General features: G+C 33.0%; 2 pseudogenes; one reads left to right on the top strand and one right to left on the bottom strand.

Annotated features, from left to right (window-relative positions):
• Positions 1-1,088: 1,088 nt before the first annotated feature.
• LOC143595651 (protein IQ-DOMAIN 20-like) lies at positions 1,089-1,673 on the top strand (annotated as a pseudogene).
• Positions 1,674-3,170: 1,497 nt separating this feature from the next.
• Positions 3,171-6,400, bottom strand: LOC143595649 (uncharacterized; annotated as a pseudogene).
• Positions 6,401-24,687: the final 18,287 nt, after the last annotated feature.

Below are 24,687 nucleotides of genomic sequence, written 5' to 3'. Positions count from 1 at the left end.
TCTTTCAACCACTCAACATGTAACATCCACATACCTAATCGATTCCAATTTTACTAAGATTCCATCTTCTCGGGATTCGTTCCAACAGAATACGCCACGCACATATATTAACCTTCTTTTGGATCAAAGTATTCCATCTAGTTTGAAATGTACTACCCGGGAATGTACATAGGTCCACGTGTCTCCTTATAACTTTAATAGTGGCTTTAGAGTTATCGTTAAAAGGACCAAACCCATCTATCTGGATCAGAAGAATTAGGGAAATTTTCAAAAAGTAAATCAACTATGTGGTCTCCACTAAGCCCATTTCCAATGCCGACCGTTTTTTGTGGTCCATAACGACACATCGAGATGAAATGGACGATTGAATCTATACTCAAAGAATATTCGTCCCAACGACACATCCTTCCTAGATTGTGTTAAATCTTCCAAGTCCCAACCCAACTGAATAACGTACCAAAGAGAAAAGGATAATAATTTTGATGCCCGCATCAAATGGGAGGTGATGTATGTTTTATTTTTAGGTTCAAAGACACTTTACTTTTAAGTTTTTGGATGCTTTATCTGTTATTTTATATTTTATTTTTAAATTTTTATTTATTTTAAAATAATATCCTTATTATATATATTAAAAATAAATAAATAGAAACTTTTTATATAGATAATATGATTAAGTTTAAAATTAAATGTAAAAATAGGTGTTATGTGTGATGTGCGTGGAAATATAGAGTTTTGTGTTGTGAGAAAAATAAAATTTTGAGTTAGATTTGAAATCTGATGCGGGAGATATGCTATAGTTATTTGTTACTTGAAAAATAAGATTAAATATATACATAGAGCAGAAGACACAAACCGACCCGTTTTATATTGAAGTAAACTTTGATATTTAATTAATCACACAATCGCTTTCCTGGGACCAGGTCATAATTCATGCCCTCACGTTCTCAACGTATGGCCAAAACTTGTATATGGTGCGCACATCTCCACTCTTTACGTCTACTACTTCAAACCCATATTCACTACTATATATATATAAACACCGGCTGCTCATGTTTTAGACCGCACGATTAATCTATAGCAAACTCGCAACCTTTGATGGCGAGAACACGTAAATCTTGGTTTGGGATTATCCGAAGAAGGCTTCTCCGGTCATCTCCACGTCCTTCTGAGACCAACATAGTACTCCACACAACCAATACAACATTTTCTCAAGAACAACCACCGCCACCACCATCAACCCCTGCCACCATCACCAATGAGCACGTATGTGAAGGTGATGGTGCGTCGCTCAAAGAAACCGCTGCAGCCACTAAGATTCAAGCTTGCTTTCGACGCCATCTTGTACGTTTGTGCACCTTAAATATTATTTGTCATTTCATTTTTTTATTAAAGCTGGTAGTGTTTACACCGAAATGAAAGACAAACGGGCAATAAACTGTGCCGCTAGACTTTGTGAATACTAAAACTAATTAGTCGTTTTTTTATATAATTATGATTAATATTGTATCTTATATAGGCACGGAGGGCGTATAAGGCATTAAGGAGTTTGGTGAGGCTTCAAGCAGTAGTTCGAGGCGCGTATGCATGCTCTTGCGCGGCTTCAGGTTGTGGTTCGAGCTCGCCAACTTCAGCTCCTCACTTCTAACCTAACCTATGGTACCCCAGCTGTGTGATTATTTAAGGTTATAGCTAGAATGAAGCATACTTGAATCTTCTCAGAATGCAAGTTGCAACTAGTTTGATGAAATTTCTTAAGTGACGGAGATGTTGTAAGAGAAATTAAGACAAATTATCTTTATTCTTTAGCAGGTTAAATGTATAAAATAAATACAAATTAAGATAGCGTTGGTATGAAGTAATGGTAGGCGCAATGGAATGAATCATTCCAAATGAATAAAATAAAACATGTTTGGTTGTCTTCATTAATGGAATGAATTATTACTAAAGAATGAAAATCCTTCCATATATAACATTTTTCATTTCTTAGTCAGAGGAGGTGCTTTTTTTTTTCATTCCTTCAAGGAATGGAATGAAATGGTCAAAAATTATTATTATTATTATTATTAATTTCTTATGGTATGACTATTATTTAATTATAATAATTATTATATTTTTTATTATTATATCGCATTATGTTATTATCGTCCCATTAATTAACAAAAAAATATGTGTGTATAGTTTACTACTTAATAATAAAATAATAGTAAAATGATTATTCATTTCTTTCCTTTGTGGTAAACAAACAACATAATGGAATGGTAATGATTCATTTCATTCCTTTGTTCATTCCATTACATTCTCTATTCCATTCATTCGTTCATTCTATTACGTCATACCAAACAGACCCTAAAGTTATAACGAATTTATTGTGGGTTATATAAAGCTACTGTTATACCCAGTGCGTTGCGTTGGGCAGGTTGGTAAAATCCGGGCGATGATAAACCCAAACATTTTCGGTCCAGGGCGTTGAGGTGATAAGTCGACGCAAATTCGGTCGGTACGTTTCGGTAAAGTGCATTATGATAGCGGAACTAAAAACCAAGAATAAAACAAAAACATATAAAATTTGAGGTGATCAATTGAGTGGCGTCAGTCGGTAACACTTGAGCACTGGGAAGATCCGAGCATTGTCGATCCCCGAAGTTGAGGTGGTGAGTCTACTCAAATTCGGTTGATTTCTGTCACATTGGTTATGATATCGAAATTAAAACAAATGCAGTGAGTCTACGCAAATTCGTTCGATTCCGTTATGTCTGTAATGGTGCCGAATCTAAAACTAAAAAACTAAAAAACAAAAACAAAATTCAAGGATCAATACGGTGCCACGAAGTGGGCCAATCGACACTTAACGGCACCAAAGTTTGTAATTATTATATATAAATAAATATAATAATAATGAATTAAGGAAAAAATGAATGTCTAATGATTTTAGTTATTTGTTTATTTATTTTGAACGCCTAATTTGTGGGGTGGTAATATGGTTAAGGTATGAAATAGGTGGGCATGGCCTGTAGAACGAAAAAAATCCAATAATAGAGCATGTACTAATATTATGACTGAAAAAAATCCAATAATAGAGCATGTACTAATATTATGAGTTTGTGATTTAGTCGTTCAAATAAAAAAAATTATACTCTAGGGTTTGTACTTTGAACTCCTGACCTCCTATGTCACCTATTAATGATTTTAGTTAAACATTATTGAAAAATGAAACATTTAACTTAGTCAATTGTTTTTAAGTAAGAAAAATGTTTGCACGAAAAACTTTCAGATAATCCAAACTCAACGGTAAGCACTTTTAAAACTAGGGTATCTAACTAATCTATTAAAACAACACTATTTTATACATATGTCCTTCTAAGCTGTTCATATAGGCATCTATGTCATCCATCTTTCATACATATAATTTCCACATATTCACAATAAATTTTAAATCAATGATATTAACTTATATGTTTTTGTAACTTATTAATGTAATTATAGTATTAATTATTCTAATTCTTATTAGAATTCAAAAACTTACTAATATACTAGGTTTACAAAAATAAAGTAGTTCATCGTTTCTTCTTTAAAAGGCACACGCTTCGTTCAAAAATCATAACGCTCCTCATCGTTTGAAACCAGATTCTTCGCCTCATCTATAACCGGTTCTTCATGATTTATCGGTTTCATAATCCAAACAACATCAAATCTGTTCATTGTTTTCAATTATCAGGTAGGATTTATATTTTAGTGGTTGATCGATTTTTGTGAAGAACAACAACAAATCGATTCACTGTTATTGGATTTAGGGTTTAACTGCATGATTTTTTTTGTACTCACTGTTAATAGATTTGATTTTTGATCGATTCATATTAATCGATTTATGTTTTAATCTATTTAGGGTTTAAAGGTATGATTTTTTTTAATTATCAGTTAATTGATATGATGTTTAATCTGTTTGTTATTTAATAAAGTATGTTTATATTTTGTGATTTTTGTTCCTAATACGCCTAATTTGACTAATTATTAGATTCCTCATTGTTCGTTATGTGAGCATCCAGTAAGAGATCTTATTTAAGGATTCATATGAATGATTTAGTTCAAGTACACATGAAGGTTGTTTACAAAAAAAGACTTGGTTTTAAATTTGAATACTCTTCATGTGATCAGGTATGTGTAGCGATCTAAATCATGTAAACTAAGAATTTGTATCACTTTGACCTTTTTTATTGTTATTTAGGAAACTAATATATTTAGTCCAGTTATATATATATGTGTGTGTGTGTGTAGAAAAGTTAACGTACAAATGAAATTAGCGTGCTAAAAATGAAAATCAAGTAGAGCAATTACATAATTACTCAATGATGTAATTACATAATTAATATACAAAATTCTCACATTTAGCACGTTAATTTAATTTGTATTTGATCCAAACCACATATATATATATAATTAAAGCTAATTTCCGAATGTCCAAAAACTCAAGTTTTGTAAAATCAATCATTTGATGCTTCACATTCACATTCTAATCTTCTGGTTTGTATAGAACAAACAGGAGGTTTGACAGACACCCATTTTAAAATAGGTAACAAATAATTAAATAACACTTAGGCCATGTGTAGTGTAGGGGCTACAATTGAGGGCGAATTATGACACGTGGCGCCCAGTCAGCATGGAGTGGAAATTTGTTTTTGGGGTGTAATGGTGTAGGGGCTACAAGTTGGGCGCACAGTTTGTTTTTTTATTATTTTCTTTTTTATAATTAAACTAATTAAATAAAAACCAATTTATTTAAATAATTAAATAAAAATGTATTAAAATTAAAAAATAAATACAAAAAATACATAAACTAAAAAAAATACACGAATAATAAAAATAAATTATAATATAAAAACACACCAAAATAAAAATACACATAAAAATTTCTATAAAAAAACTAATCTATTCGTCTTCATCTTCGTCTTCGTCCCCGTCGTCGTCATTGTCCTCCTCCTCGTCTTCGTCATCGTACTCGTCTTCGTCCTCGTACTCGTCTTCGTCCTCCTCAGCGGAACGATTATCCCACATGTGTTGAACCAAATCCGCCTTCAGTTGGTTATGTATATCACTTGACGTGAGCTGGTGAATGTTATACGTTCGTTGGTCTTGGGTTGATTCAAGGAACTGTTCTGGAACGCTTCCTGGTATATAGTGTTGACATATTGTTTTTCCCTCGTCTTCTAAAATCATATTATGCAATATGATACACGTATACATGGCATCGCTCATTTTTGCCAGCGTCCATACACATCAAGGGTTTTTCACATAATGCCAACGTTTTTTTAGAACCCCGAAACACCTCTCGATATCCTTTCTCGCAGACTCTTGCTTCTTCTTAAAATAATCTTTTTTTTCATCGATAGGGTCTGGAAACGTCTTGACGATGATCGAGTACTCTGGATATATCTCATCTCCCAAATAGTATCCGTGACGATAGAAGGTATCGTTGACATAAAACGGTAAGACCGGTATGCTACGACTGATGTAATACTCTAACACGGGTGATGCGTTGAGAACGTTTATGTTGTTGTTGGACCCGATTGAGCCGAGGTAGGCTGACCAAATCCAGAGGTCGTGTGAACAAATGGCTTGAAGACTAACCGTTGGCACTCCATGGTCACCATGAGTGTATTGACCTCGCTATGCGGATGGACAGTTGGCCCACTCCCAATGCATGCAATCTATACTCCCGATCATGCCTGGAAAAGAATGGTTGCTTTCGTGTACATCATATATGCGAGTCAAGTCGTTTGAAGTAGGAATCCTCAGATAACGAAGAGAGTATAATTGTATTATCCCTATACAAATAAATTATTAAACAATATTTATATTAAAAACAATAGTTAATACAAACAATTTAAATATTACCGATGCAAAAATTCTCCAACGCATCTCTCGTTGTTTTCTCAGCCATCATTAAATACTCGTCATTGATATCGGTCGTGTTGCCGTATGCGAGGATGCGTAGAGCCGAAGTACACTTTTGGATGCCGGAGAATCCTAAATATCCTCTTGCATCGGGTTTCTGTTGAAAATACTCATACTCCCGCTCCATATCACCAACGATGCGCAAAAATAAACGCTTGGACATCCGAAAACGACGTCGAAACATAGCGTCGTTAAATGTAGGTGTGTCGTCGAAGTAGTCCTCCATCAAACGAGCGTTCGCTTACGTACGATCCCGAAGGATATATGACCGTCTACGTGGTGCCGTAGATGGAGCAGAGCCGGACACCATGTTATTGGCGACGGCCCGAACCGCGTTCGTGACCTCTAAATGCTCTTCCGCCACTTGTCGGTGAATCTGATGAATCCTTCGACTCTCGTTTATTAATTGATCCAAAATCTCGGCAGAGTTCGTGGAATCCGGGGAACTCATTGAGTTTGAAGAAGTATGAAAATAATAAAAACGATTGGTATTTTTATGTTTGAGTTTGTTTATGATAGGGTGAAAATGGTTAGATAAAGTTTGATATATATATTAAGTTTAAATTATTTTTTTTTATATTTAGCCGTTACCCAACGGTAACATTATTATTATTATATTATTATTAATCAATCTCGCAGGCGATAAACTAACCCTGCCCCCGCCCAATTTCGCCCAAATTTCGCCCACGGGGCCGGTGTTCCACCCTAAAATCGCCCAAATTCGCCCACTTTCTCATCCACTACGTTTGGCCTTAATGTTTGGTAATAATATTCCACTAATTTTGATTTCCGTATAACAATTTATTAACAGCTTTAACAAATATTAACAATTTAAAGAATTAAAAATGTCACCTAACTTTTGGTAATCATGTCCCATAATTTTGATTTCTATAAACAAAAAATTTATATTCATTATACAAATAATTATACAATCTTTAAATAATAATTCTTGTAAAAAAATTTATTGTAACACGAAAATATGGTTGATTTATTTCGTTATTGGAATTATTCTCTTTATTATCCTGGTTACATCCATTGTTAATTCTTACTAAATTGATTTTTAATAATTCTTTATATTTAACATTAATTGATCTTTAATAATTTCAGTTTCTGACTCCCAACTTGGTAGCTTGGCTAATTGCGTGGAATGAGTATTTGATGAAAAATAGGTTGATTGTGGTTGTTTCGTTCATTACGAATGTATTTTAGTTTTTAATTTACAATTATTTGTTATTTTACGTAGGTTACATAATTCCATGTAAATTAATTCATTTTTATATGAATAATTTTTGTTTTTTCTATGTTAACATATGTGAATCTTATATTAAATGTCTTTTGAAAATAATTTCGTCATAACTAAAAAAATTAAAAACATATTGGTTAAACATTGAACTTCCGATGGAAATTGTTTTAGAATTTTGAATAATAAAAAAATAATATATATAATTGCTTATGGAAAATACACGATTTCTATTTTCTTATATTTGACCATTTTTAATTTTTTACTTAAGGCTAAATGTCAAAATAAATCGTCTTACCTTTTAAAATATAAATACGGAATTTTCCCATTAGTTTAGTCTTAATCATAACAAATTTAGACCTTATTAAATACGGAATTTGACCAATTTAAAATATTTTTATAAATTGCAATCTCAGCACACTATACATTTTATTTATTTTACCAACGTACAATTAACTTAATTTTTAAATGATACTCAAAATTAATAAGTTGTGTATTAAATATGGATTATTTTCTTTGACCAATTTAATATATCGTGTATTACTCATTTCAAATTTAAAGTTAAAACTAAAACTTAGATACTGACTCTAATTGCTTAATTTTCTTAATATTCATCATATTTAATTTTAATGATACATTCCAAATATTTAATTGACCATTTTTTTAATTATTCTCAACTTACAATATTAACGTCGAATATAAACACTCCATATTAATGTTTCAAAAAATTGGATACTTTTATGGATCGCTATTTGAAAACTTAGATCCCTAAACTTACTCCTATTTAACTATAAAATCATTGAATGTATCCAACACCAAATTTAAATAAAAATTTGAATATAATAAAATGTACATTTATTTATTTATGTTTTTATATAATACCCTTATTTTATGCTTAATATTGATAACATATTTAAACCGATTTTAAAAACGGAATTTTAACACTCTTGCAACAACTTTTAAAGTTTTTAATAGTCTCCTCCTATCTCAATAAGCTTTCCATCTTTTTATATTTGACCATTTTTTAATTATGCAAAAATGTCGAAATTAATGTATAAAATAAACACCTCATTTAATTTTTCAAAAATCAAATCATTTCCAAAGTTTTTGTAAGTTTTCTAATTAACTGATTTTAATTCAACTTTTGTAATTATCGCTATATTATTTAGTAAAATTAGTTGAAGACAAGTTTATTGTCTGATATTTTTTTTTATTATTATTCATATAATTAAACATTAACCTTCGATTTAATATATCTAACTAAAAGTCCTTGAAGGTCACTAAAAGAAAAGTTAAATTAAAATTTCCTTTATAATAAAATGTACCTTTATTTATTTAAAATGAAGATAGTCATTATAATCAATGTTCTATTTGAAATTCAAATTAATTAACATAATCATTATAGTTTACATTTAATCTCAGAGAATATTATTTCACCGATCTCAACGAAATTTAAAAGATTTTTATAGTTTCCAATATCATCAAACTTTACATTTTATTTATGTGCAAATGTAAATAATTATGTCTAAATTTCAAGATTCATGCCTTAAATAAAACCTAAATATTTTCGATAACGAATTCTAAATATTCAAAATCGTTTTAGCATTTCCATTAATTTGTATAACATCTTCATACTAGTATATTAACTGATTTTACGGATGTATTATCTATATTATATTATTAAGAAGGAGTGATAGACGAAAGAGTAATTTCACAATTAGAGGATGAGGACATAAACAACATTTCATAATTGGGCAGAAAAAGTAATTTGCCATTGTATCGATCAGTTCTTAAAGCGTTTGGTACAGCTTGATGAAGCTTCAATCTTTATAAAATTACTCTTCCGTCCTTTAGGAATGCAAAAGGCCTTTTAACCAATGGTCATTATTAGTTAATAATAGTAACTACAATATAAGTATACATTAATAATGCACAAGTTTTCTTCTTCCCTCGCCATTGAATGCCATCATGCCAACAATTAAGACTATGTGCAATATATTGAGCAGTCATGCAATCAATTTCGTATCGAATATATTGACGGTTTAAGAGCACCTATTTCAATCGATAAATCGCAAAGCACGCCAAAGGTCTGATCGAATGTAACATCATTGCTATAAATGTAAACGAAATTCACCAATTCATTCAACATCAACTCCTTCATATGTCGTTGCGCGGGTTAGAACCAAAAAGGAGGCGATCAGTTTAGTTTCATTCTTGCATCTCCATTTCAGGTTACTTTTGACAATTGTTTGCACTTTTTATTGAGCAATACATCTATTGTAACATCCCGTTTCCGTTTCGGTTAATAAAATAAAATATGAGTTATTATGAGTTGGATTAGTGTTGGGTTAAATAAAAATGGGTAATGGGTTTGGATTAATAAGGAAAGAAGAAAGACCATGGGCTTAAGCCCATGACCCATGATATAAATACCTTAATTATCCATTAAATCCATTCATTTCACCCATTCCATACAACACCCAAAACACACACTTAAGCTCTCTCTCATCTTTCTCTAGCCATAATAACAAGAAAAAACCGAACATCAATCCGAGGTAATGATAGTATGATATTATATGGATCCTAACCCGCTAGATCTAGTCACGAATCGACGAACCGACACTTTAAATCGTTAAAGTCACGAGTTCCGGATGGAATCGGGTATAAACCGATCAAAAGATGAGCTAAGGGGTCACCCTAGCTCAGATCTGGATCGAACGGGGCAAAAAACGGTGAAACCGGTGGAAAACGAGTGAGGTCTCGTTTTTCCGGCAAGATCCCGATTTTACGGCGACGTAAAGGCGGCGTACGAGGAAGAAATGTCAGAGAATGTTTCTGACATTCTCTGACCTAACCCTAATTTGTTAACGGAAGAATAACGAATTAACAAGCAATTCGTTATGCCCATTCGTTAAGAAGAAATAACGAATTAGCAGCAGTTCGTTAAGCCATTTGTTAACGGAGAACTGATGAATGAACCCCCAGTTCGTTATAAAAGCCAATTCGTTATAAAGGACAGTTCGTTATAAAGGTCCATTCGTTAAGAAATAACGAATGAGTCCATTCATTATGAGAGAACACATTCGTTAAGAAATAACGAAGGAGTCCATTCGTTAAAGGACTAGATGACGAACTAAAGTTTGAAAGAATGACAAAAAGGTCCCTGGACTTAAGATGAAATGGATTAATTACAAAGAAGCCCTCGAACTTTAAGAGTTACCAAATAAAATAATAATTAAGAGTTCTAATGAAAAATGTGTTAAGATAGTTAATGGATAAAAAAAATTTTCTAAGCTGACTTGGCAGCTCGAACCCAGCTAGGGGCTCTGCCCCTTGGACCCTACTTGGGGCTGCCGCTTCTAGAACCCCGCTTCCAAGGCGCTGCCCCCGGACCCCCGTTCGTTGAGGATTATAATTAAACTAGAAACGCGACATAGGTAGTGATAGTTAATTAATACGTGTAATTGTTATACAGTTAGTCGCGCACAGCTAAAGAAATAAATAATCATTAACGGTGAACGTAACAGAACTCATGTGAGTTTCTAGCCCCATTTCCTTGTTATGTTTTTAGGGCTGTGTGCATACTCAATGTGAATGTTAATACACTTACCTTAAGTGGTAAGTGTATGTCCTACTGATAGATGTGATAGTTATAATTATGTTATGAATATACGCTTGTCGGTACGTGAACGATCTTACGATATTGCACGTATCACCAGGAAAGGAGTGTCTTACATAAGATGCATGAATGATGTATGAATGAGTAAGAATATATTTGAATGTATATAATAGAATGTACGTGTAAAGTAGTGTATGTATAGTTGTTACGAAAAGAAAGGACCAGACCCTAATAATATTTGAGATAGAAGGGACCAGACCCTAATAATATTTGAGATAAAGAATGAAGAGACTAGACCCAAATAATATCTGAGATAGAGAAGGAAGAGACCAGAACATAATAATAATATCTGAGATGGAGAAGAAAGAGACCAAAACCCTAATAATATCTGAGATGGTAAAGATAGTATGTATTGTAAGGCCCCGTTCCCGGTGCCCTACATTAGCGTTGGATTTACTCATAAACACAGTTCTAAATATCAAAGTTAATTAAAACTTTCACGGAATAACATTAAATGTCAACCATTCAATACAAACATTCATAACTTGTCTTTTTAAAACATAACATAAATGATAATATTAAAACATCGTGACGAATCTTCATTTGATGCCAGTCCTTTTAACTCATGCCATGTGTCCCTCCCTCAAGCCAGCTGCTTCAATCTATTTACCTGCGTGCATACCAAAAGTCAGCTACGCTGAGTGAGTTCTAGTTAATCAGGTAACATTAACTGTTCTTAACGAAATTTCTATTAGAAACCTTAAATTATTATTTTATTGATAACTCGTTCGTTATAACGAATGGCCTTTGATTAAGCCTGATTCGTTATCTTACATGATCTGATTCGTTATCTTATCATAACCTGATTCGTTATCTGGCTCGTTATCTTATCATAACTTGATTCATTATCTTTATCATAACGAATTGGTGAGTAACGAATGACCTAATTCGTTATCTTGATCATAACGAATTGGTGAGTAATGAATGACCTAATTCATTATCCTAATCATAACGAATTGGTGAGTAACGAATGACCTAATTCGTTATCTTAATCATAACGAATAAGTGAGTAACGGATGACCATCAGATCTTATCCAAAACCTAGACTCCTATGTCAAGGTCAAAATTGCCAAGAACACACTTGGTCAACATGCAACACGTTTGCAATTAACCCTCATATCACGATAAAATTACACAAATCTGGTATCGTTGAACTCGTAATTCCAGCGCCTAGTAACCCTAATCGTCCGATCGTTCAAACACCGGGTTTTAAAGGTGCGATTTATAGATATAGGCATACGGTTCATGAGTTGATTAATTAACCTAACATATGTTAACGAATTCCAGTAAGATTTGTTGCAGTAGATTCGTTTTCACCATACTCAACCAGATCTATGATTTCCAAACGAGTCCGAACCTAAATGAACAAGTTCTCGTTATAAATGTACCTTAAACAAGTCGGTTTACGAACACGGTCTAGTCTTGCTGTTTTTTGGTTCGTCACAACACTCTAGCACCAACGGGTTCGGGTTTCCAACCTCGAATCTTGGCTCGGGATATAGGATGGTGTTTGTGTGTGTTTTTCAAGGTGTAGGCTATGGTGTAGAGATGTATAAAATGGAAAGGTTTAGGGTTTAAGGGGTATTTATACTCCCTTAAGCCCATGGACCTAAGGCCCATTCCATCTCTTATCCCACCTTTCAAAGTCCAATCCCACATTCTATTAGTTTATTTATCTAAACCGATAAACAATGCACTATAAAATAAATGAAATTTATTTTATTAATTCTTTTCAAAAGAAGGATGTTACATGTATGTAGTATGAAAGTATGAAAGTGTGATAATACGAAAGAATGTATGGATTAATGTATGGATTTATGAAAGAAAGGTAACATGTAAAGTATGTAATATGTATCTTCGGATGCGTAAATGAAAGTAAATGTATGAATGTATGTTGCCTGATTAACTATAACTCACTTAGCGTAGCTGACTTTTAGTATGCACGCACGTTAATCGACTGAGACAGTTGGCTTGAGGTGAACACATGGCAGGATTGAAGAGGCTGACATCTGAAGATTTGTCATGATGTTTGAATAATATGTTTTATGTTATGTTTTGAAGACAAGTTATGAATGTTTGTAATGAATGATTGAAGTTTTATTTATTCCACGAAAGTTTTAAATTAACTCTGATATTTAATACAGTGTTTATGAGTAATTCTAACGCCAACGTAGGGCACCGAGACCAGGGCCTTACATCTATGCCTTTTATGTTGGATGATATTTTCATATCCATTGATTTACATTTTCTCAGTTTGTTTGTAGTCTGTAACGAGCACCAGCGAAGATGAAGGCCAATTAGGGAATTGGAGGTTGAACTTCATTATTGTCTTCTTGAAATTTCTACGTCAACTAGTGATCAAAGCAAATTAATTTTGTATTTCTTTGGATTTTATATGTTTAGTTGATTACTTGTATGATGATGTTTTATGCCTAAAATGTTTATTCATTACTTAAACTTAACGGGTCTGAGTTTCTTATTAAATGGTTTCTTAGTCATTGGAATTATAAATTGAGGGTAAATGTAGTTATGCAGTATATTTTCTAATTTTAGTCTCTTAGTTTTTGGTTTCGTATGGTTTCTAACTCTTTGATTGGTTAGGTAACATTAATTTTTCGTCACTGCCACCAAACAAAATGGGCATTTTATACTGTTGGCAGCAGCCCATAAGGCCTTTAGTAAAACATATTTATATACTAAATCTTTTTTTTTTTGTGTAAATACCTGCAACATTTGACCTATTTTTCTATCCTAAAACTTAAAACTGCAGGCTTTTAGCCAATTATGAATCCCCTTTAATGTAGAGACCCTCTTGAATTATATAACAAAAGACACTATTTCGAAATTCTTTTATAACATTGTTACCAATAATCTTGAACAGAATGATGGTTGCTATTGGTTTAACTTTGCATATATGTTTTATTTTAAAAATTCTATGCATTTTTTTTCACCATGACAGTGTCGAAACCTTATCTTCTGAAGAGGGCTTTCGGTTTTCTATTTTTTTTAATTATTTTTTATATATATTCCAAATACTAAAATTCTAGTATCTGTTTAAGTGGTATGGATCATCAGCCGCGTCTAACGGGTGTATGGGTCGGATTTGTTAAAACGGGTCACAAGATTTGATGCAGTTTTAAATTTGGATTGAGGGGTAGTTTGGACATTGAGCAAAGGTCGTGTTCAATTTCAAGTTTAAATCATGATGTGAATCATTGCATAGTATCTTTGAGGCTACATAATTGTCAACATGTAAGTTGGTTGTTTAATCATCCATTTACACTTCAGTTGGTCATATCGAATTGGAGTTATTAACTATTATTTTGTTTCTCTGTGCTTAGAATGTTGTTATTTAGGCATTTTTACAGAAATTACATGTTATATAGATTCTTTATAGTTGATGGCGCTGCCCCTCAAAGGATAATTTGACAACTAGAGGCAACACCATTTCTTTCGGTTGATCCAGCTGGCTGCTACACCTGCTTTTTGCTCTTTTGTAAATGAATATTTCTCTTTAAACACGCACATTCGATATATTTGGTGAAACTTAATGTTAATACCAGAAAATCATTTTAGATGAGGAAAAAAACATATATGAGAGATGCGCAACTCTATTTGGACTCAGAAATCATGGATGTGATAAAGTTGATGATGCCATTATAGAATCGTTAACTGCAAAAAAATGCGTTATTGCAACATTCACTACACGGTATTCTTTTTTGTTTTGTTTTGTTTTGTTTTTATTTTCGCTAACTGTTGCCACCATCTTCTCCTCGTCTCCGTCCGTCCTTTTACTAGGTTTGTACAATTCAATTCTAAATTCATTGATTCTCATGTAATCGATGTTTATATCAAATGTCATTTTTAGTCATTTTACAATGAAAAGTTAAGCTAAACACTATAAAAAACAACGTTTGCTTATAAGTTAATTCAAATATTTTTTTTCTAAAACTCATTTTCAAAAGTCTTCAAGTTAAAAGTCATTTTTTTTATAAAAAGTCCTTTTGGAGTTAAAATTCAGGTGATAGATCTAATGTCATTAATGTTTTGGTTACAATTATAAAACAATGTACATTATATTTGATACAATAACTTAATTACTGTTTGTCTCTGTTATGATTGCATTTTGTATAGCAAAACATATAAAATTATTAATGGGTAAGGGATTGCAGATTTGTTAATAGTTTGACCAAGTGGTAAAGTTGGGCAGTTTGACCAGGTAAAGTCAAACTGCAGGTTATAGTCATATACAACAGTTTTGCGGCTTTAAGTCGCATCTGCGTTGGACAATCAATTACTACTATGATATATTCAAGCTCTTCAACTACTAATATCAGAGCATGATTTACACTAACAAACCAATAGGTATATCTTGACCGCAACTCCCCTATATGTCATCCGAAACTGCCCTGCAATTTGTATCCGTTATCTATAATTACGGTCAATAACTCCAACGGATATCTTAAAAGTTTCATTTTAATTGATTTGCAGTGGATGATTCTAATTATCCTATGACTTCGAGCATAAGTATAAAAATTATAATACTTTAGTGTTTGGATACCGAGCCATTGACGTAATAAATAGTTCTTAAGTATAAAAATTATAATACTTTATTGCTTGGGTACTGAGACATCGACGTAATAAATAATTATTAAGTATAACAATTATAATACTTTATTGTTTGGGTACCGAGGCAGTGACATAATAAATAGTTCACTAGAATAAGATGTCACATGTGATAAAATTATTACCATGTAGGAAAACCATCTATTTTCACAATGGGTCTACAAAAGCCAATCACGTGACTATATGTAAACTTAGCCTATAGTTAAGCTATTTCGCTAGAAGTTGGTAGGGGATATCCCACCATGTTTTGGGGATTTTAAACTTAAACGTGCTAGCTATCCATATATTTTACTTATTATTGTAAAGTGAATAAGGAAGTTATCAAGAATAACAGTTTTTGCAACTATGAAACAAAATGTTTACCGCTTATACATCAATGTTTCTCAAACATACATTTCTCAACTTTCTTTTCCCATTAGTAATTATTACATTCTCGTTGCCTTCCTCTTTCAATTTTTGGTGTCTAGAAAAGTGTCGTATGTTTGGTTGTTTTAGTTTTGTCTATACGATTTTTTTAAGCACAAAAGACTTCACTTAGATTTAATAAATTAGTAAAATAGTATTGCCATTATATGACCAAGTGTTATAGGAGCGGACTTTGGATATGGCTGTGTTGAAACGTGCTTTTCTAATCTCTTTTATTTTAATATCTTATTTGGATACATACATACTTAAAAATATGCATATATATTTAAAAAAATATGCATAAGTTCCCATATATTTTTTCTTTTTCATTTGGCTTATGGATGTATCTCGACCATGTTTGACTTGCTTTCTTTTTTATTCTATTTTATTTTTCCTCTACTTATTACCAACCCCCTACCAACTGAACTCCTTTGTGTCCCCGTTGTAAAGTGCGGGCTCTTTATATGCATAGTCTCGTATGCGTGTGCATAATCAAATACAAAAAAATAACATCCAACAAACCACATGCACATACGACAACATGCTCACACTAATAATCCATTACACACCACACCAACCACTACAAACCAATACAATATGATAATTTTCACGAACCCGTAGCAACGCGCGGGCACTTTTGCTAGTATCGCTTAATATATATTATAGTTATAATTATTTTCATTCTTAAAATATTAACTTTTCCATCAATTTGAATAATTTTTAATATTTAAAATCATGTATTTTTCATGTACTATACCTCCTCATAATAAGTCACCGTTTTTATGTAATATTAGTTTCACTAATAAACTTCTCGTACTTCAAATTCATTTCAAATGTTATATATATATATATATGGATCATGCGATAAGTCAAGTTACAGCAAAAAGTGCAAGAAATTAATTTGGACCATTGATTATGTGTAATCAATAGATTAGAAAAGTTATGACGAACTTGTAATTATGATTATATTAATCTACCAACATTTTAATAAAGAAGGGTAGTTTAGTATTTATTTTTTGGACTTTTCAAAGTAGTGAAACTTAAGTTATTAATAACATTTATTTGTTATTATTATTATCTAGTTGAAAGTTACATTTAATTTTTTTAATTGTTATTTTTTAATTGATGTTATTAATCAAACTAATGTTAAACAAATATAATTTTAATCAAATACTATAATATCTTTAATCATATTTCTTCATATGTGTTATAATATTGCCTACACAAATTTATGTATTATAAAGACATGCATATTAATGTATTGTGTTAGTAGAATCACGAATGCGTATGTGAAAATTTTACAATTGTAGGGTATTAACATGATTTGTTATTTATTATATGTAGTATAATATGAAAAATAAAAAAAAATAGTTTATTTTGCAGGTTCATATATTTATTGTGTGTCTAGTATTTTGAATTGTGTATGTGTAATTTTTATCGTGTGTAGGTTCATTTCTGAACTGTGTAGGTTCATATGTTACTGTGTATCTGGTATTTCCAATAGTGTATGTATAATGTTTATCGTGTGTAGGTTCATATATTATTGTGTGTGTGGTATTTCCAATGGTGTATGTATAACTTTTATCGTGTGTAGGTTCGTTTATGTACTGTATAGGCTCGTATATGTAGTATGTAGATGATATTTCGAATTGTGTATGTGTAATTTTATTCATGTGTATGTTCATTTATATATTGTGTAATTTGTCGGCGCTATTGAACATAAGAACTATTATCTGGATAAAGCATAAAGGTATGAAATTCAAATTACGAGAAAAAAAATAATATTAATAAATCAACAAAATTGAATTTGATAAAATAACCAAAAAAAGAATTTAATATATGTTCATTTGGCTATATTTTAAAAAATAAAAAAGACAAATTAATTATAACTTCTCCATATATTATGACCTTCCAAATATAAAAAGATGCACCTTTTACTATAACACCCTTGTTATTAAAATAAATGACAAAATAAAAGAAATTTTATGATTAGTTGGATTCATTTCTCGCACTTCTCGCAATAAGAAACACTCTGAAATTAACCTAATCATATATATATATATATGGGATGGTTTAGTGGAGAAATCATATTAATGTGAGAAATTAATCATAACCATTCATTGTGTTGATTTATGGCCTACATTTGTTATGGCAATTTTGTAATTAATTGTGTATGAATTAAATTAGTTTTTTAATGAAAAAGGGTACTAATGTAAAATTGTGTTAGGTTCAAAAGTTGAAAGTCTACTCTCTATAGAGTATATCATGCCACCATCATTAGACTTTAATATCTTCCAAATTTAGAGAGAATTAACTAAATCCACAAAGTTATTCAAGCGATTGTTACAAATCTTCTCAATTCGTGAAAAGTTTTAATTTGCCATTGCGTGTATAACTCCAATTTCGCTGATGAAAACCTACTTGTCGACAGTGAAGCTCTGATAATATTAGAAGCTTGACAGAGGTTAGGTTTGTATTTATTGTACCTTAATCTTCTAAAGTTGTCTAATTTTGAGATACGATGACCTAAACATGTGTAGGAGAAACTTGATTTTGGGATTCATAATTTTGTTAAATGTGTTGAAACGCTATGTATGTGTTTGTTGAAATCGATTTTGATAATAAAACTTAATTAAGATGAATCCTAATTTGATAACACAAAGTAATTTTTAGAAATATATGAATCCTAATTTGATAAGTTTGAAATAATGTATGTGTAGGTTGAAATTGATGGTTATTAGAAATTTTAGAATTTAATGACAAAGGAATGTATATAAATATGAGGAAGTGTAGGTTTTAAAGTGTTGTTTTTGTTTCTCTGTGTAGGTAATTCCATGATGAAAGCTAATATGTCTTTGAAGGAAGGTATGATTGTTGTTCATGGTAAAACTAAATCAGTTTATTGATACAATCTAAGGCATGTAATCAGGTATGTTTTATGCAACAATAAGTAGCAAAAGGATAACTTTGAAGAAGGTTTAGTTTATTAACACCAAGGATGGAAGTAAAAGCAGGGGTAAAAAGAGAAGTAGGGTAATGGTTGTAACTTGTAAGTACCAAATGTTTTAAACTGGTTAAATCGTGTTGCACATTACATGATGATCAATATGTTTCGATTTGTGATTTAATTTATAACACAGTGGAGAAACTATCAGAACATGATGCAGATGTGTTGTTCAGTAACGGTAAATGTATTAGACATTTTTAATCAACTTAATATATGGAATAACCGATTTTTTCTTTTCTTGTAGGCAAAAATATTGGTTATAATTGGAGAATAGGTGAAGGGACATCTAAACAACCTGTTAAGGATGATGATGATTTTGTTCATATTCCGCGTTGATGATTTTGTTCAGAATGCGCCTCGTTTTTTCATCATAACCATCATTTTATTAATCGTGTGTAGGAAAGAAACTACGTGTATGATCGTTGGGAATAAGATTTATTGAAATTAAGGTATGCGGTTAGTTACCTGTTTGTGTAGGGTAATGAAGGGTATGTGTATGTAATTGTGTGGAACGTTATTGTATTGACATGTTACTAATATGAAGGTGTGTAGGTCAATGTAGGGTGCATGTTATAACTTTATGGAGGTTAATGTAGGGTAATGTAGTGAAATTTGGTCAAGGAGTTTGTTAACAAACAATCACGTGTATGTATAACTGTATAGTTTTTTTTTGGAAAAGAGCATTGTTGAACGTAATTTGTTGTTATATGGTTTTTTAGCATGGTCTGAGTTGTTCATCAAAAGTGTGTGTACAGTTTCCATGTGTAACATCCTACTTTTGATGATAATAATAAAGAATTTCGTTTATTTAATAGTGTGTCGTTTTTCAGTTTGGATAAATAAACTATTAGAGGGTGGGCTTGGACATTATAAGATGGAATAAGAGGGTGATGTGCCTTAGGTCCATGGGCTTAAGGGTATATAAACCCCTTAAACCACCCAAAACTCTAAAACCCTCATTCTAATCTCTAAGCCTCCATACACTTTCAAAAACACACACAAACACCTTCACATCATCTCGGACCAAGATCCGAAGGAAAAGACCCAAGCTCGTTGGTGTTAGAGCATCGGGGCGAGCAAAAACCTACATCCAGACTAGGTCGCGGTTGTAAACCGATTCGTTTAAGGTACGTTCTATGACGAAAACTTGTTCGGTTCGTTTAGTATTCCTAGATCTATATATAAATGGTAAAAACGAATCAAATGCAACGATTCTCATTGAAATTTGTTAACATTTGGTGGGTTAATTAATCACATGTTAAGCCATATGAATATATCGATCAAATGCACCATTTAAACACGATGTTTGGATGTTTGGATGATTAGGGTTTGTAGGCGCTGGGTATACGAGTTCAATGATACCAAACTTGTGTTGTCTCATTGTGATTTGAAGGCTAATTGCAAATCCGGTATCTGTTGATTGTTTGGTGTTCTTGAGGATTTTGACCTTAACCTTTTGGGTCAAAGATTGGATAATTACTGTTGTTCATTCATTATGTTGAGCGAATCGCAAGTCATTCGTTGAACTGTCATAACGGTGAGCCACATTCGTATGCTCTAGTAACGAACGAGCCTCCAATTCGTTCTCTAGAAGTCAAGAATGACCTTATCCATTCATTACCCATTTATTCATCACGTTTAGACAGCGAATCAAGCCATTCGTTATAAAACATACTCGCGTATTGCTGTAACGAATGAACCTTCCATTCGTCTCAAAGAAAGCACGAATGGCCTTAGTCATTCTTTATGCACCCATTCATCTCAGTCAAGCCATTCGATATAACGAATGGAATCATTCATCATAACGAATGGGGTAGCGTATGATGTAAAGTATTTAAGAAAATTGGGTTTTTGATGAAATTTAGTAAAGGACCTTTAATGGTAATAAAAATTTTCCAAGCTGACCTGGTAGCTCGACCCCAGCCAATGGCTCTGCAACTTGGACCCTACTAGGGGCTGCCGCCCCTAGACCTCGCTACCACGGGCGCTGCCTCCGGACCTCCGTAGCTAGGGGTTACCATAACTTAGAAGTATGATATAGTTAGAAGTAGTTAATTGATATGTGTAACTGTCATACAATTAGCCGCACCCATTTAAACAGATGAGTTACCATTAAGTCGGAAAGGAACCTAGATCAAGTGAGTTTCTAGCCCCACTTCCTTGTTATCTTTTCGGGGTTGTGTTCATACTCGATGTGATTAGTTAATACACTTACCTTAAGTGGTAAGTGTATGCTATGTGAATGTTTAAGAATGATATATGTATGATATATGAATGTCTATGAATGATGTATGTATGATATATGAATGATGTAGAAAAGATTAAGAGTATGTATGAAAGTATGTATATATAAAAGAAAAGGAATGTATGTATGAATTGACGGTAAAAGAGGGTGACCGACCCTAATAATATATGTGAGGTTATAGGGAGAAAGGCTCTTTAAAACGTATAAGTATGTATGTAAAGCAAGATAAAGTATGAAAGTATGAAAGAAAGAAAGAATAAAAGAAAGAAAGTATATACTAATTTATGTACGAAAGAAAGACAAGCGAGTTAAGTAAGCAGTATGTATCTACATATACGTACGAGTAAGTATGTGAATGTATTGTATGTTACCTGCTTTAGCTAGAACACACTCAGCGTAGCTGACTTTAATATGCACGCAGGTTAATAGACTGAAGCAGCTAGCTTGAAAAGGACACATGGCAGGATCTGAAGAAGCTGGCAACTGCAGAAAGATTTGTCATGATGTTAAATAAGATGTTTTATGTTATGTTTTTAAAGACAAGTTTGAATGTTTGTAACGAATGATTGAAGTTTTATTTATTCCGCTAAAGTTTTAATTAAATCTGGTATTTAGAATTGTGTTTATGAGTAAATCCAACGCTAAAGTATGGCACCGGGAACGGGGCCTTATGATGTGCACGAAATGGTATATAAAAATTTAACAAATAATGTCCAAGCACAACGAGTAATAAAAACCTAGAATACGCTAAACCAAACCACTAGCAACAAGCAATTGAACCTTGGGTGTAGAATAGCTATGGGAAGACCGGGAATATCGAACCCTAGAGACACTAATTTAAATAACAAGGCTAATTCTAAAAGCTAATTTAAAGTTATAATTAAGAAAATATAGTTTTGGATTTTTATTTATTTTATTTTAAAAACTAATAATTAATTAAACTAATTACTTAATTAAATTAAAGTAAACTAGAAAATTAAATTACCAAATAAGACTTTAGCAAATTCAAATGAGAAAAAGAGTTACCTGGGCGAGGAATCCGAATTGTGACGACTCGGGCTTTTATCGGTTACGGGAAAATGCTACGGGAACCGGGAATCTAAAGGTATGAAGCTCTAGGAAACTTAATGGATCCTTAATCACTCTCAAGGTGTCACCTAAAAAGAAATCTTAGAGATTATGTAAAAACACCGGCTTATTGGTTCACCTGTCAGTTCACCAACTATGATTAATTACCCTAGAAAATAGCTAACCCGTCGGTTTCACTATCTCAATGCACCAATAACTTCGAAAGAATTGAACGAGGAGCCATATGAGATGAAAATCTCATTTACGGTTCTAATTACACGGGGTGGTTTTTGAACAGTCTAAAGGACACGGGTAAACAGTCAAATTAAGGCAAAAATAGGCAAACCTCCTGTCAGATAATTTAACCTAAAACCCTAACAACGCAGACAAACCCGACAACTTATCACCCGTCGGATATTTAAGCTAGTAAGAATATAAACTTCTAATAATATGCCAAAAATCAGTTTCTATGGTGAATGAGCTCAATAAACCATAAATAATTGCAAACACACAGTAAACAACCCTAACATGCAACATATAATCGAAAGACAATCAATCAAGTAACATGTGAAACATTCATTAAAGCACAAGTTAAAAGTAAATACGCATGAGACTCATCCAATAAATATGAACAAAACTTTTAATTAATCAAAATCCCATAAACAAACCCGAAAACCGACAAGTCCAAAACATCATCACAAGCCTAGATAACTAAAAAGTGTTTAGCCAATAATCATGTTCAAAAGCATAAAATATATATGTTCAATAATGGAGTTCATAATAAAAATAATAATAGAATCCAACCGAATAATAATGAAGATTGGTTGAGTAGATGTGAACCCAAAGCCATTACTAATTAACTTGTGCTCCTTTCTTTCTCTTTTTCTTCTCCCTTGAATGGATAGTAGGCTTCAAAAAATAATAATGGTGAGACAAGAAAAAGACAAAAAAACAGAAATAAAATAAAATAAAACAACGCATAAAAAAGTGGGAACAGACTCCCCTGGTAATATGGCAATGATATGCGTATGTCATGTTCCAATAAAGCGACCATATAGCATTTCATTCGCGGCCGCAGCTTTTGGGTACCCTCTACAATCAAATAAGCTAGAACGCCTCTGTCCGAATGGAGATCGAGTACGAACGAAAGTATCCAGACCTGCAAAACAAAGCTCAAAGCACCCAAAGCAGACATCAAACAGACTCTAAAAACTTAAAACCGACTCAAAAAACTAAAATAATAAAGGAAAACAAATAAAAGGTATACAAACTCTACAATCGGGTATTCCCCGAGTCCTATCACTATCAAGCAATCAAAGTAGGGATGTCGAGGAGAAATACATCTTCCTCGACCGAATTAGCCGGCCCACCAATATAATGTTTTAACCTATGGCCGTTCACCTTCCACGCTCGCCCCTCATGATCAACTAACTCAACAGCACCGTGCGGAAATGCCTCCTTCACCGTATACGGACCAACCCATCTCGATCTAAGCTTACCTGGAAATAACTTCAGACGGGAATTATAAGCCAACACCCGATCCCCACACTTGAACTCTTTTACCTTTCTTAACTTTCGATCGTGCAACGCCTTCGTACGCTCCTTATAACTCCACGATCTAGCGTATGCCTCATCTCTCAAACTCCTCAACCTCATGAATTTGGAGATACCGGTTTTTCACCGCTTGGGTCAGGTCAAGATTAACGGATCTCAATGCCCAATATGCTCTATGCTCTAACTCAACCGATAGATGGCACGCTTTTCCATAAATCATCCTAAAGGGCATGGTACCAATAAGCGTCTTAAATGTTGTGCGGAAAGCCCAAAGTGCGTCATCCAACTTGTCAGACCAGTCCTTTCGGTTCTTGCCGACAGTTTTCTCTAGAATTCGCTTCACTCCTCGGTTTGCATTCTCCACTTGCCCGCTCGACTGTGGATGATAGGAAGTGGACAACCGATGGGTGACCCCATATCGTGCCAACACCTTCTCCATCTGGGCATTACAGAAATGAGTGCTCCTATCACTGATCAAGGCCTTGGGAGTACCAAACCGACAGAACAACCTCTTCAAGAATCCCACTAGAACTCGGGCGTCATTAGTGGGCAAGGCTTGAGCCTCAACCCACTTGGAACAAACCCCTCGAGAATAAGGGAACAGACCCATGAAATCAATGCCCCAAACGTCAAAAACCTCACAACCCTGAATAGGGTTTTGGGGTATCTCATTACGGGATGAGATGTTACCAGTGCGCTGACATGCGTCGCACTGTCTGACAAAATCGTGTGAGTCTTTGAAAATCGATGGCCAATAAAAGCCGGAATCTAGAACTTTCCTAGCGGTGGAAGACGAACCATGGTGGCCTCCAGTTAAACCCTCATGACAATGCCTAAGAATCTCACGGCTCTCTTCCATACTCACACACCTCCTCAACACTCGATCGGCGCCTATACGAAACAAATAAGGCGAA

The sequence above is a fragment of the Bidens hawaiensis genome, unplaced genomic scaffold (genome assembly GCF_021521415.1).
Source record: "Bidens hawaiensis isolate Kalapana, Puna unplaced genomic scaffold, B.hawaiensis_p1.1 tig00045414_1, whole genome shotgun sequence".
Classification (NCBI taxonomy): domain Eukaryota; kingdom Viridiplantae; phylum Streptophyta; class Magnoliopsida; order Asterales; family Asteraceae; genus Bidens; species Bidens hawaiensis.
The sequence above is the reverse complement of the archived record's forward strand: the minus strand, read 5'-3'. Positions and strand labels throughout refer to the sequence as shown.